Raw genomic sequence first — 13,619 nt, forward strand, 5'->3', positions numbered from 1 at the left:
TGAGGTCGTATAGCTTCTGTGTGATTAGTGGTGATAATACCCATGTCACCCAGGCTCCAAGTCCAGGCTCAGACTCGTGCAGAGTTAGCTCCTGTGGGCTCCTTTTCTTGCTCTTGTTCTTTCTGTGGGTATATGACAAGGTCCCCCATGCGGTCCACACTGGCATGGAACTGGTGATTCTCCCACCTCAGCTGCCCAAGATCTGGGATTGTTGCTCAACCCCATCATTTCCTACATGTCTCCTTTGCAATCTTCTCTGTAAAAACCATGCCTATGAGGACTCAAGGTATGTGTTGGCCCCTCTAGCCCAAGGTTATTTGCTCAAGGGCATTGGAAGAACTGTTTTGTGAGAAACCAGGGCCATGCTATTTAACTCCTATAGGTGACCCCGAGTTGGACAATCCCCTCTCATTTCCCAGCGCACCTTGGCTCTGCACTGCTGCACCACCCTATGCAGTCTGAGTTGCATCTGACCTAGCTGGGTTATGCTATGGCTTCTTTGGGAAAGTTCGACACTTGCTTCAGATGCAGTGCGTCCACACCTCTGCTAGTCTTCCCTGCTTCCTCGTATTTTTAGCTTCGCACCTCGGCTTCTGTGAACTCTATGTATTGTTAAGATGTTAGGTGGTGGCCGTGCAGAGGAAGGATATTTGAGCTTTCCTGAATCTTCAACACTGCAGAAGAAGAGATACCTGTTCCACTGAGGCCCAGGTGACCTTTGCGAGTTAGTCTATCATGAAAAAAATATTTTTAGGGCATCACTGGGTAGGTATAGGTACATCTGTTGGAGTGGTTGCCTAGCATTCGTAAAGCCCTGGGTTTGATCCCTAGAACCACATCATCTGGACATAATGGTGGACAGGTATCACCCCAGCAGTCGGGAGGTACAGGCAGGAGGATAAGAAGTTTAAGGTCATCTTCTGTGACACGGAGAGTTTGGGGCCAGCCTGAGCTACTTAAGATCCTCAGTTTTTCACTTCCTCTCTTTGTCCACATTCAGACTGCTTATTCAAAATGGCAGCACACAGTCAACTTAACATTTATACTTAGTGCTGTGCATGGGAATTTCGCAGCAGTCTATTGAAGCACACAATAGCTGTCTTGGTCTTCTTTGACTTGGACTTTAGTTTGAACTTCCTAAATCTGATGGCCAAAACAAAAACATCGGAAACAAATAAACAGAAGTATTCAACCCACTTTAATCAATTCTGTAGACTCACGATCTACTGAGTTCGCAGGCCTTTGGAGGAGTACATTCAGTTAACTGAGGAGGAGCTAACCTCCTACCCCTCTGATAGGCTCTAGGCAGATCTCAGGTTGGGGCTGGAGTCTTCTGAGCCTAGTCACAGTCTACTGAAAGGACCAAAAGCCCCGTGCAGTGTTGGGGGATCGGATCTGTCCACAGAAGGCCTGAGAAGCCTGACAGGCCAGTAATTAGTGTTCGCTGCCACGATGGCTGCAGGGGCACAGGGAGATAAAGGTTGTGCATCTCTACCTTTACTGAGCCTGAAGCAGAGACCACAGAGCTGGTGTTACGAGATCACAAAGGAGATATTGGCCGAGAAGAAGAATGGAAGCTGGGTATCTCACTCACTCACAGCGCTCAGTGCTCTGTTCATGGTCAGCCCCACCTAGACACAAGTGTGCAAAGAAGTCTGGGGGATAATGGAGTCCCCTGTGTGATGAGCAGAGACAGGGTTCCCTAAAGGTTATGAACAGATCTGAGAATGGACAAGCAACTGGCCAATGGGTGTTTCCTAGATGTATGGGCATGTGACAAGAAGAGCAGGTCTGCTCTCACCCTTGGAGTTGGACACATTCACACCAGCCTCTGACATATTCTTGGGCCATCTGTGAGAATCTGGCCATTGCTCTACATACTGTGTTACCCTCCTCACCCTAATTACTCTCCAGATTGGAACCTCTCTCCTCCCTCATACCCTTCTCTCAAAGGCCATCATAGATTCCAAATACCTCATCACGCTTTGTGGGTTGGGTGATGAGACCCAAGGAGTCCCCTCAGGCTTGGGTCCAGACAGTGGTAACAGGTCATTGAATGGATCTCTTTAGCTTCCCTCTCTTGGAAGATCATTTTCATAGAGGTAGATGCCAGACCTGGGTCCCTTTCTCTGCCTTTAATTCCAAGAGTCTGAGGAAGGGTAAGGAAGATAACAAAGTGTAGGCTAACATCTTGAGGTTTGTTCTTACTGACATCTAGGATAGGAAGAGAAGCGAGCAGGCTGATTCACCCACACCCCTCCCCCCTTGGCTTTTCACTACCCTTCAGCAGCTGGGAGGCTTATAAAGGTGAAAGGAAGTTCTTATGAGCCAGTGTCATTGACCCTGCCAGGTCCATTCCTGAGGGAGACTCTGAGAAGCACTCACAGACTTTACCTCTGTGCTACAAAGCTGGTCTCACCTTGATGGCCATTCCCCCTCCCTTTCTTCTCCCTGCCCTGGGTTTCTTGCCTGCTTCATCCTTCCTGGATATATGGAGTCTGCTCTTCAATCCAGGTCCTAATATTCTGCAGCTCTTGCTCACTGGCACCAGTTGGGCCATAGAAATAGCTTCTTCTAAGGGCAGAGGGCATTGAGCTACTGCAGGCAGGCAGCAGCCAGCAAGTCCAAGCAAGCCTCCTTTCCCATCTCTGAGTCCACAGCTCTGGGGCTATAGGTGTGCATATGAGTGCGTCTGGTGTTTAATGTGGACTCTGGGGATTTGAACTCGGGTCCTCTGCTTATGGAGCAAGCACACATAACCACACAACCATCTCCTCAGCACCCTATCCTTGCCTCTCATTTTATTTTTGGTTCTGAGAGAGTGTATGGCTTTTGTAGCTCAGACTGCCTTCAAATTTGCTTTGATCCTCCTGCCTCTGCCTCCCCCAGGGCTGGGATTATAGGTATGCGCCATTTCATTTGGCTAGAATAGATTCTGTCTTTGGAAGATTTTTTATTATTATTTTAGATTCTGTGTATGCATGTGTATCTTTGTGGAAGTGCATGTGTGCCATTGCAGGTACCCTGAAGGCCAAAAGCATTGCATTCCTTTAAGCTGAGTTATAAGCCATTTAAGCCACTTAACATGTGTGCTGGGAATAAAAGCTGGGACCTTGTGCAAGAACAGCATATGCTAAACCCAGAGCCTTCTCTCCAACTCCAGGGCTTCTCATCCTCTTCCTCCTCCTCCTCCCTCTCTTCCTCCTCTTCCTCCTCCTTTTCTTCCATCTCCTCTTCCTCTTCCTCCTCTTCCTTCTCTCCTTCCTCCTCCTCATCCATCTACTTCTTGTCCTCCTCTTTTTGTGGTTGTCAAGTTAAATTTTTTCCATTTATTTTTAAGAATGCCATTACAATATATTTCAATCATATTCTTTTCCCTTCCCCAACTCCTCCCAACTTCTACCTCGACCTACCCAACTTCACATTTTTTTTTCTCAAAACAAACACAAAAAACAAGGCAAAACAACACAGCAGCAACAGCAGCAACAACAACACCCATGGAGTGTGGTTGGTGTTGTTCAACTACTCCTGACCATGAGGCCTGCCTGGGTGTGGCCTAGCTATTCAGTGTCTCTCCACTGGAGAAAGCTGACTTTCTCAGGAGTCGTCAGTTGCAAGTGGACCGGTCTTTGGGAGAGGTGGGACTTTGGGTCAAGTTCCCCTACTAATACATCTTTGGTTACTTTATACAATGCTAACCCAGTGACCCAGAAAGAAGACAGTATTTTGAAATGTTCTTTGAAGACCTAGACTATGTAGGCTTCGAACAGTCAGCCCCCAGGGGAGAAGGCAGCAACACAGAATAGAGGCATCTGCAGACTTCAAAGATGCCTTCCAGGAGCACATGCAGGGAGAGGGCTGTACAGTGTAGTGAGTGTAATGCCCTCGGTATGTGAGTTTGTACATGTGTGCACACACAAGCAGCAGTCAGGGGATTCTAGGATAGAGGCAGCTAAGAACTCAGAGAATCATGGAAGTAGGAGATTTTCCCGATCTCCAAGTCCTCGTCACCGTGTTCTAATCCTTCCTCTGAGCCATCCCTCTTCACTCCAGCAGAATTTCCTTTCTGATTTGTGGTCACTCCTTTGTATCTGAAACTCAGGGCTCTACAAGGTTACACTTGTTTCCCCAGGTCACAGAAGATGGGGCAACAGAAGAAGTACTAGAGCTGAGCCCTGAGAGTGGGAGCAACTACTCCCCACTTCCTTCTATGGAACAGCAGAGGCTGCAGAAACTCCCGTTACAATTCCCCAACACCCACACTCACGGTCCCTTTACAGAAATGTCTGAGCCGGTGTTTACCTTCCCCTGCCACCCCAATACATGCCTTTCTACCACCATCTTGGATGAACCAAAGTCTGCATTTGTTTCTGTGCCCTGACTGGTTCCACTGCCAGAATACAAAATCCTAGGAAGTGCATTGCCACACGCCCACTCTTTCTTACAATACTTTGAAAAGCAAACTATCCACTACAGCTCATGTACAGATTATGTTGGTACCCATCCCAGCCTCCACAGAATGCTCCCCTCTGAGGACCATCTTTTCAGGATTTGACTCCTCTGCCACCAGCAGATGTGGGTGTTTCTCGGCAGGCTGTGTTTACAGTGTCCTCCCATGCTCACAGACGTTCAAGAGTCAAGGCCATCCACCCTCTGCTCCCACCCTCTGCAGCTGACAGGAAACTCCCACAGCACTGTCTGTTTCAGACACTGCTGTTGTCTCAGTCCAGCATCATCAGATAGGCAAGCGGCTCTTCATGCCTGCTCTAGTCACTCAGATGCAATGATACAGTGTGAAGACCATGAGATACATAACTGATCATAGCCCCCCTAGGAGAGGGCAGAGAGACCCAGAGTGTTATAGCCACCTCCTCTCCCATCGTCTTGTCTGTACACACTGTTGAAGCCCCGATGATGAAGATGTTGGAGCCCAGAGAGAAACTACAGACACTCAGTCACCTTCAGCTGTGGAAGGATGACATCCACACACGGGCACTGTAGAATCCTGGTGACAGTGGAGGTTGGGGTTGACTTTCCTTCATAGGCGGTCTCTGGCTTCACCATTGTCTAGCATTTATTCTGTCGAGAGTGAAGCTCCGGCTGATTCCAAAAGATCCATAACTGCAACTTAATGTCATCACACTGAAATGGAAGGCTTGGAACAAATCTACCAGTTCTTCGTGTGGCTCCCCAGAGGACAGTTCTTTCAAGCTTCCTTTCAGATGCCTCTCGATGCCTACATAGTTGCCCAGGCAAGGGGTTGTGGTGATGACCTCCTAACTCTCCTTTGAAGAATTTCCTTGATACCCAAGTCTCTGCTATACATTCTGAGGAACAAAACAAAGGAATCTATGCTCTCCTTCGAGTTTAGCTGTGTTGTACATGATCTGCCACCAACCAGCGCTGTGACCAAAGACAGGTTAGTTGACCCCTCCGAGTCTCCTCTTTGCTCCTCCCGAGCATGATGATAGACAGAATCTATTCTATTTGTAGTTATTGAAGGTTTAAGTAGGGCCAAGTATTTAGATTGAATGGCATGCCTTAGAGTTGCTTGATAAATTAAGGTGAAGAGCTCTGTAAGCATAAAATAGTTGCTGTCTAGAATTTGAGGCGTTTTGGACAGTTGAGCTTTTCGGTAGCCCTGGGGCCTGTCCATCTGAACCCATTAGCCAACTCACAGGGCTAACTCGCATATTAAACTCTCCCCTGCCCTGTAAGACCATCATTAAATTCTGAGTCAGCGTTCCGACGAGCCACAGCAGTGTACTTAACGAGTGGATTGGATGTGCAAAATGGATTGCCCACTCATTAACGAGCTCTTCCTCATCTCGGGAAACATCTCTTTCTTGTGGCTGTTTCCCAGTGAGCCAGTGTGAAACACCACACAGGTCTTCTGCCTGAGCTCACACCCTCCAGGCTGTTTCTGATGGGTTTGTTGTCTCCGGTCTGGTTGGCCGGGTTGTGGTCTCTTACCCTGATATCGGTCGGTTCAAACTGGTAGAGTGAGTGTGCTCGTTTGATTTTTCTCGGGTTTGCAAATTCAAGAACCAGCTCTATTAAAGCCGTAAGGGGTGGGCATGCAGGCTGAGGAGGAGGACCAGAGAGAGGCCAATCTCTTAGCCATCTCTTCTGACTTCTCAGGACTCCTAATTCTTTGGAAATTCAAATCAGACCTGTGAACAGACACCCACATAAGAGGACACTCCTAAAATGCACAAGAAAGCAGAATCAGATGGGTCTAAAATCTCAAAGAAGGAAAGGGTGAAAGGAATACTGAGTGGGGCTAGGCTGGCAGTTGGAAGGGAAAAGAAAGAGGAGGCTGGATAGGAAAGAAGAAAAGAGCATAAGGGAGAAGAAAGTAAAGGAATTTCTGGGATGGCAAAGTTACTTTATATGGGGTGTGAAAACAGAAGTCCTGTTATCCCCCAAGTTTGCTTCCCCAGGCCGGTGTGAACAAGGTGATTCTGCTTTTGTTTCATTTTTTTAAAATTTATCTTATTTTAATTATGTTACATGTGTGTCTGTCTGTGGGAGCAAACATGTGAGTCTTGATGCCCTTGGAAGCCAGAGGCATGGGCCCCTCTTGAGCTGGAGTTTCCAGCAGTTGTGATTCACCTGATGTAGTTGCTAGGAACAGAGCTCTGGTCTTCTGCAAAAGCAGCGTGTACTCAATCACCGAGTAAGACATTTCTAAAATGCTCACCTATTCATAAGCCCACAACCACCACCCACTGTTTATACAGCAACTCACCCACTGACTCACCTGCCGTCTGTTCATCCACTCACCCATCTACTTACCCATCAACTCACCCAGCCACCCATCCCATCCCGCACATCAGTCCGTCCACCCACCCACCTGCCCACCCAGCCATATGCTCACCGAGCATTCATAACTCCATTCTTTTCTAAGTACAGAACCTAAAAAGGAGAATATGAGAAAGTATTGTAGCAAAGAAATGCCTCTTGTAACTCAAGTAAAAAGTCTGGACGTACATGATTCTTTTGCTGAACAAATCTTCAGAAAGTCTTCTTGCTTCCCACCCCAGAGTCTTTCTTCATTCCATCCACTTACCTTGACTGTAGTTGCTCCTGTCCTATTCTGCACCACCACCTCAAGGTTATTCCCTGCTTCCTTTCCTGACATGTCTCAATGAAACAGCTTATATGGTTCATTGCATCACATAAGTCTTGTTTCCAATTTGAAGTGCTCTATGGGTTGCAATTGCACTTACACTGAAATTTAGTCTTTCTCTGTGGCCTCAAAAGCTCCACTCCTCTCATGGTCCATCCTGGGCAGTGATTGTGTTGACCACCATCTTGTAGGGAGCATATGATGCTGCTCTACCACCCATCTCCTGGACTTTGCACTAGGCAGCTGCCTCTGCCTGGTGTTTCCCCTTTGATCCTTGTGTGGACAAGTCCTGCTCACCACTAAGACCTCACATTGAACTTGGTCTTAAAGAAAGCCATTCTCCATTCAATATCCTATTTCTATTTTCCACCCAGCTTTTGTTATTCTCCCAAATTATCTACAGGAGGTATGTGTTTGCTTTCTAGTCGTTTATTTTCTCCTTCTGTTCCCACGAGAGCAGAGAATCTCCCTGCTCCTTCTCAGAAGGCTTGCTGAGCCCGTGTTCTTAGGTGACTTGAGAGAGGATCAGAGAAGGTATGAACTGAAGACACAAGTGGGAGAGAAACACTTACGGGGTGGGATGGAAGATTTGAGAAAACAGATCATGCTGTGAGAGTCTGTGGTGGCTATTTATGGTTGTCAACCTGAATACACCCGAATTAACTAAAACCCAAATGGCTGGACACACCTGTGAAGGATTTTTTTTCTTAATTAAATCATTTGAATTAAGAAATGATCCAGTTCTTATGTGGATCTTCGAGGAGGGAAACATACACCTTTAATCTACATCCTTTGAGGTTGGAAGATGCACCTTTAATCTGGGCCATACCTTCTGCTGGTAGCCTGTGAAAAGGTCATGGAAGAAGGAAGCTTCCTTTCCCTTTGCCTGCTTGTTCTTGCCTTCATTAGGAAGCCCATTCCTTCTCTGGGCTTAGAACTACTTCTTCAGGCTTTCTGCATATACTGAAGACCATCTGAGACACCCAGCCTCATAGATTGAACGACTACTGGAATCTTGGGACCTCAAGATTGGGTTTCCAACTGTACTAAAAGGGCCCCTATCTTACTTTAATAAATGCATTAATTACGCAGACTGTTGGGTTCTGCTGACATTTCCACGTATACATATAATGCACCCTGAACCATCATACCCATTCCCTGGATTTGAAGACAACATGGAGGTGTGAGAGCCTTGTGTCCAGGAGTTAGAAGCTGAACCAGGTCCCCATGCTTATCCTCTTTACACTCCACTGTTACCTCTCCATGCAAAAGTCCCTCTTTTAATTACTACCCCTGATTGGCATCTGACCTGACTCCCAGGTTGATAATCAATCATATTCTCTCTTGAGACATTGATTCCAGTTCCAGAGTCACTCAGCAGTCTGTATGGTGCAATTGTGCTGAGACTAGTGTGGACAGACTGGTGGTGAAGTGGCATTTGGGGTGCTGCTGCAGTCTCCCAACATGACTTAAGGCAGTCCTAGAACATGGGAGACCTAGTTATGCCCTACCCCAGAGTTTCCATGTCTGGGAAAGTTCAGCTTGGCTGACGTGGGCAGATTGAGGGTTAAGATTCAACTAGAGGGGGCTGGAGAGATGGCTCAAAGGTTAAGAGCACTGACAGCTCTTCCAGAGGTCCTGAGTTCAATTCCCAGCAACCACATGGTGGCTCACAGCCATCTGTAATGAGATCTGATGTCCTCTTCTGGTGTGTCTGAGGACAGCTACAGTGTACTTATATAATAAATAAATTTTTAAAAAAAGATTCAACTAGATAGTTGGATATAAATTCTTAGCAAATATTAGCAAATTTTGCTGGTGGAAACCAGGCTCTTTGGCAGGTCAGTGGACATGGGGACATTTATATCTTCAGCTCTCACTCGAGATCACAATACGTGTGTTTGAGTCGGGGGTAGTTAAGGAGGAAGTGGAGAGTTATAGGTGAGAAATGGAGAGGTAAGGATGAATGAATGAATGAATGAATGAATGAATGAATGAATGAATGACTGGTCTTTCCCTTTACTCCATGACTTGGGATCTGACTTAGGTGAGAAATTTTTGTTTCTGTCAGGTCCAGTTACATCCTTCCACTTGGCATCGAGGTAGCAAACCACTCTGTGAAACGGAGACAGCTGGGCAAAGCCACTCTGGTTTCACAACACAAGAATCATCCCCAGATGGGTGACCCAGGGGACATGTCACATCCTTTTCTAGTTTCTGAAGGCCCGGCTGATAAATAACCCGTGCACCCCTTTTCTGAGGGTCTTGGCATAAAGATTTGAGTTTGACGTTGGGAAGCACTCTCCAAACCTCGGAAGGTGCTCAGGAATTTGCTTCAGGAAGGTGCTGAACACTCTGTGTGGCAACGGAAGAGCTCCGCCTTGAGGGAGACTTCGCACAGTCTGGACAGCTCCCTGGCGGGCTCTTGTCTGGGGAATTTTCGAATTTGGAGGGAGCTGACTAGGTACTCTGAGAGGTCGTTCCCTCCTCCGGATCTCCAGTCTCTTTCCTGAATTCTCAAAAGCATCTGCTCACATACAGGTGCTAACAGAAGACCCCACCCACACACCCACCCCATCTCCAGAGGGGCCTTGTCTATCTTTCCAGTCCCGGGGCGGGGGGAGAGACTCCGGACCCTGAAAGGGGACCAGAATGGCGAGGCTGCTCATTGGTTGTGAGGCACCATGTGAACTACACTGGTTGGCTGGGGGAAGGGAGGAGGAGGCAGTTTCCCGGGTAACGGGAGGGCAAGGAGCGGCTGTAGTGGCAGCGCTGGGGCTGAGGAGCGCCGGTCCGAGTACAGAGCGATACAGAGCAAGACTGGCTGGCGGCTGTGGCTTCGGAAGCCGGCGTGAGCACAGGTAGGACCCTGCGCTGCTTCCCTGGGGTCAAGCCTGGCCGGGCTGCCTGCTAGGACCGGCCTGGGGAAAGTTTGCTGCCCAATTGAATTGGCAAAAGAAGAGGACTTGAGGATGCTCTGGGCGGGCTTGTAGGTCTAGGCAAGGTGGGGTTGCAAAGGGGTCGGGGCTAGGCTAGGAGACCGCACCCTTACCCCAGAACCTTGAAGTAGAGGAGATGAGCCTGTGGAGGCATCGAATTGCATCACAGAGACATCACAGGAGGACGCTCAGCCACCCGCACAAGCAGGCTGGCCAGTCTACCCACCCTTGTTCAGAGATGATCTAAGAAACTTCCCCAGCAGATGCTAAGCTAGCTGCGCTGCATCCTCAGACCTTGGTTATGAGCTCCGCTGTGCACTTTCTCAGGCCTCTCGCGAAATTGTGCACACCCCCATCCGGAGTGGGCGTGTGCCCCTCTCAGTGTAAGCGTCCAAAGCAGCTTCCCATCTCCTTGCGCGTGTTCTTGTGTTTCCGAGTGCTCTGCGTGTCTCTGTCTCTACTCTGTGATTGTGTCTCTGGGTGTGTGCAGGCGTCTGGGTCCCTTCGTGTTTGTTACATTTGTGTGGGCATCTGAGAGCACTCTCTGGGGTGCTGAGGAGCTGAATATCACTGTTCCTGGCTTTTCCTGTCACGGTCTGTGTTTTCTCTGTGTGTGTTCTTTCTGTGTGCCAGTTTCGGGGTATGTTTGAGGGTGGTTTTTTGCCGGTGCCTCTGTTTCTGGCCACATTTGTTTCCGAATATAGGTCTGGCACTCATCCGCGCCTCTCTCTCTCTCTCTCTCTCTCTCTCTCTCTCTCTCTCTCTCTCTCTCTCTCTCTCAATGTGTGTGTCCCTGTATGTAAATCAAACAGCCATAGGTGTGTGTGTGTGTGTGTGTGTGTGTGTGTGTGTGTGTGTGTGATGCCTCTATATGTCTTCTGTCCCTCCTCTGCCTTCTAACTGGGTCTTTCCCTGTCAGCAAGAGGATAGGGGTAGGTGGATAGGTGCCTGAGATGGGACACCAGACCAGGCTCGGTACTGTGGTTCTCTCTCACACACTCTGCTCCTGGCAGCTGTGGGCCATCAGGCACTAGGAGGGGGTGGGGGGAGGTTCCCGAGCTGGAGCCCAGGCCCTGTGGGGTACATCTGCCCAGCCAGCTTTTTTCTTGCCTGCAAAGGGACTTCAGTGGCAGCAGCAGAGGCAGCCTGTACCGCCCAGCTGGAGCCCTAGTGACTTATTTTTGTGACCTATCCTTTCTTTTCTTGAGGAAAAGGGGAGAGCATGCTCTGCTCTCTGGCTTGCTCAGATAAAGGCACCGGTGTTGGCGGCTGGGTCAATCTTCCTGGCAAATATGCTTGGCTCACAGACTCCTTTGGAGCATCCTGCCCTGCACCCTAAGTCTCGAGCCCACCATACCTCCTTGGTACTCTTTCACACATCTCCTGCAACTTGTCTATCACTCAGTTGATAAAGGGCTAGGTCTGCAAGAGGCATTCAGCTCTCTTATTGGCACAAGGAAGCAAATGCTGAACTAGGGATGTGCTCCACTTATAAAATGACCTGGGTCCGGCATCCCTTTCACATCCCTCCACCTTGAATGCTGGCTGGAAATCAGGAGCAAGAGCTGCTGCGGGGTGGCAGGAGAAGACCACATGGATAGTGCCGGGTTTTGAAAACTTAGGAGAACTAAGCAAAAGGTGGAAAATAACCTCGCGCTTTAACATCTCTGGTAGGAGTGGGTCCAAACAGGAGGCCCTAACCTGCTGCTGTTTAGTACCGGAATTCTATTGGCCCTTCACTGATTCTGGGGCTTCCTACAGTAAAGGACCACAGTAATACTTTGAGGGGATCTTAGCCTTAGAGACTAGACTCTGTCTTGGTACCTGGTGGGTTGAACCTGAAAAATAGTCCTCTACACTTCTATTTCGATTGTCCAAAAAGGAAGAAATAGGAACAGGTGTGTAATGGGGAATTGAAGCCCTACAGAATCTGTTTTTGGTCCAGACCCCCTGGCAGTGTGTTTGAATTGTTTGCAATATGACTAGACTTGTCTTCAGGACTTCTACATGCTGGGGGCTGGCCCACAAGGCTCCCCGGCTTACCTGATAGTACCTCCTGGTCTATCTAGGCTTTTCCTCCTGTGTGTCCGTCCCATCCTCCACTTCCACTACCCCCTTGCAGAGGCTGACCGGCTGATGCCTGGCTGACTTAGGGCACAGAGGTGCTAGTGCTGAATGTCTTCATACCGGGACCAATCCAACAGGCGTGTTCACTTTCTAATGATCCGGTTAATGTTCTTAGTCTTGCCTCCCCCTCGCCTCCACCTACAAGCACACTGAAACTTCTGGAGACTTCTCTGTCAGAAGCCACATCGACGTGGCCTGACAGCAGCAGCCCCATGAGTACTCTGCACCCTGGCACAGCCCTGGCACAGGAAGGCAGTGGCCCCTAGCACTGGTGCAGACTGCCTTCTAGAGAAAACAAAAGGCTTGCAGGAGGTGTGGCACATCTTCCCACTCCCTGCTGGCAGGGAAGATACTTCTGTGGTGACAGCGTCTGTCCTCCATGTGCTTTCAGGGTATATGCTTCTGTAGGTGTGATGGGATGTGACAGGGTCTCACCCGGGAGAGGGCTGGGTCAAGCCTGGTGGAGGGGCCAGAGCTGTTCTCAGACACAAGCAGAGCCCAGGGCTGGAGGAGATCCTTCTGGGCACTGGGGTTTCTTTCTCCTTTTTTTTTTCCTCTTTCCATTATTATTCATGAGCACAGCCAGGAGCTGTAAGTACAGAGTCTGAACTAGACAAATGGCACCGATCTTTCCAGAGCACTTTCGACATAGGCGAGAGTTTGAAAGCCAGACTTGAGTTCAAATTCCAGACACATGGCTTCTTAACTGTCTTTTGTTTGGGGGAAGTTGCCTGAACTGCTCTTGGGCAAGCTTTAGCGTGAGGCAAGCTGACTGGCACACGACAAAGGGACTCATTGAATAAATAAATTATGTGTGTCCGTGGATAGCACCGGTGGCATAGAAGGCATTAGAAGACCTTAGCAGGTCACATATTAAACGAACATTATCCATTAGTCATTAGCGTCATCTGCACTTTCTAGATGAGAGGGCTGAGGCTCAGCGATGTTTAGATACTCAATGGAGGTCACACAGAGAAGCAGCTGCAGAGACTCACGCTCAGCTACCTCTGCCTGGCTCTTCTATTCAGGTCTCAGCTGAACATCTGGAAAGGGCACTACTAGGGGAGGGCAGTTTGCTCGTTTCTTTGGATTGTGCACCAGAACTAAGGCTCCAAAGGCTTGCTTTTGCTTAGAGATCTCTTGGAGGGGCAATGCCCAGGGTGCTAATGGGTAACCCAAAGGTGCTTAGCTCTTTCCTGGATCCACAAAGAGCTTCTGAAATCTTGCTCTGAGGAAGTCTTTCCTGGACTTTTCTGCTCCTCGTTACTGCTTAATTCAAATCAGAAAGGGCAGCGTGACTGGCCGAACTCTGTTCTGGCCAAGTGGCATAGGACAAGACCCACTTCTCAGGGCTTCACCTGGAAAGCCATACTTCCTTCTGAAGCATCTCTCCCAAGTATCATTCCACTCTGGCCATTCTG

The 13,619-nt window shown here is 48.7% G+C and overlaps 1 protein-coding gene and 1 pseudogene across 2 annotated transcripts in view; one reads left to right on the forward strand and one right to left on the reverse strand.

Moving 5' to 3' along the window:
- Ran-ps2 (RAN, member RAS oncogene family, pseudogene 2) overlaps nt 1-1,838 on the reverse strand; it is a 10,107-nt pseudogene extending 8,269 nt beyond the window's left edge.
- Nucleotides 1,839-9,866: 8,028 nt separating this feature from the next.
- The window catches only part of Nav2 (neuron navigator 2), a 658,579-nt gene continuing 654,826 nt past the window's right edge, over nt 9,867-13,619 (forward strand). For both annotated transcript variants that reach the window (XM_063278060.1, XM_063278151.1), the window contains exon 1: nt 9,867-9,993. The gene's annotated coding sequence lies outside the window, so the exon portion shown is untranslated. The remainder of the gene's footprint in view (nt 9,994-13,619) is intronic.

Source organism: Rattus norvegicus, chromosome 1 (genome assembly GCF_036323735.1).
Source record: "Rattus norvegicus strain BN/NHsdMcwi chromosome 1, GRCr8, whole genome shotgun sequence".
In the NCBI taxonomy this organism is placed as follows: Eukaryota; Metazoa; Chordata; class Mammalia; order Rodentia; family Muridae; genus Rattus; species Rattus norvegicus.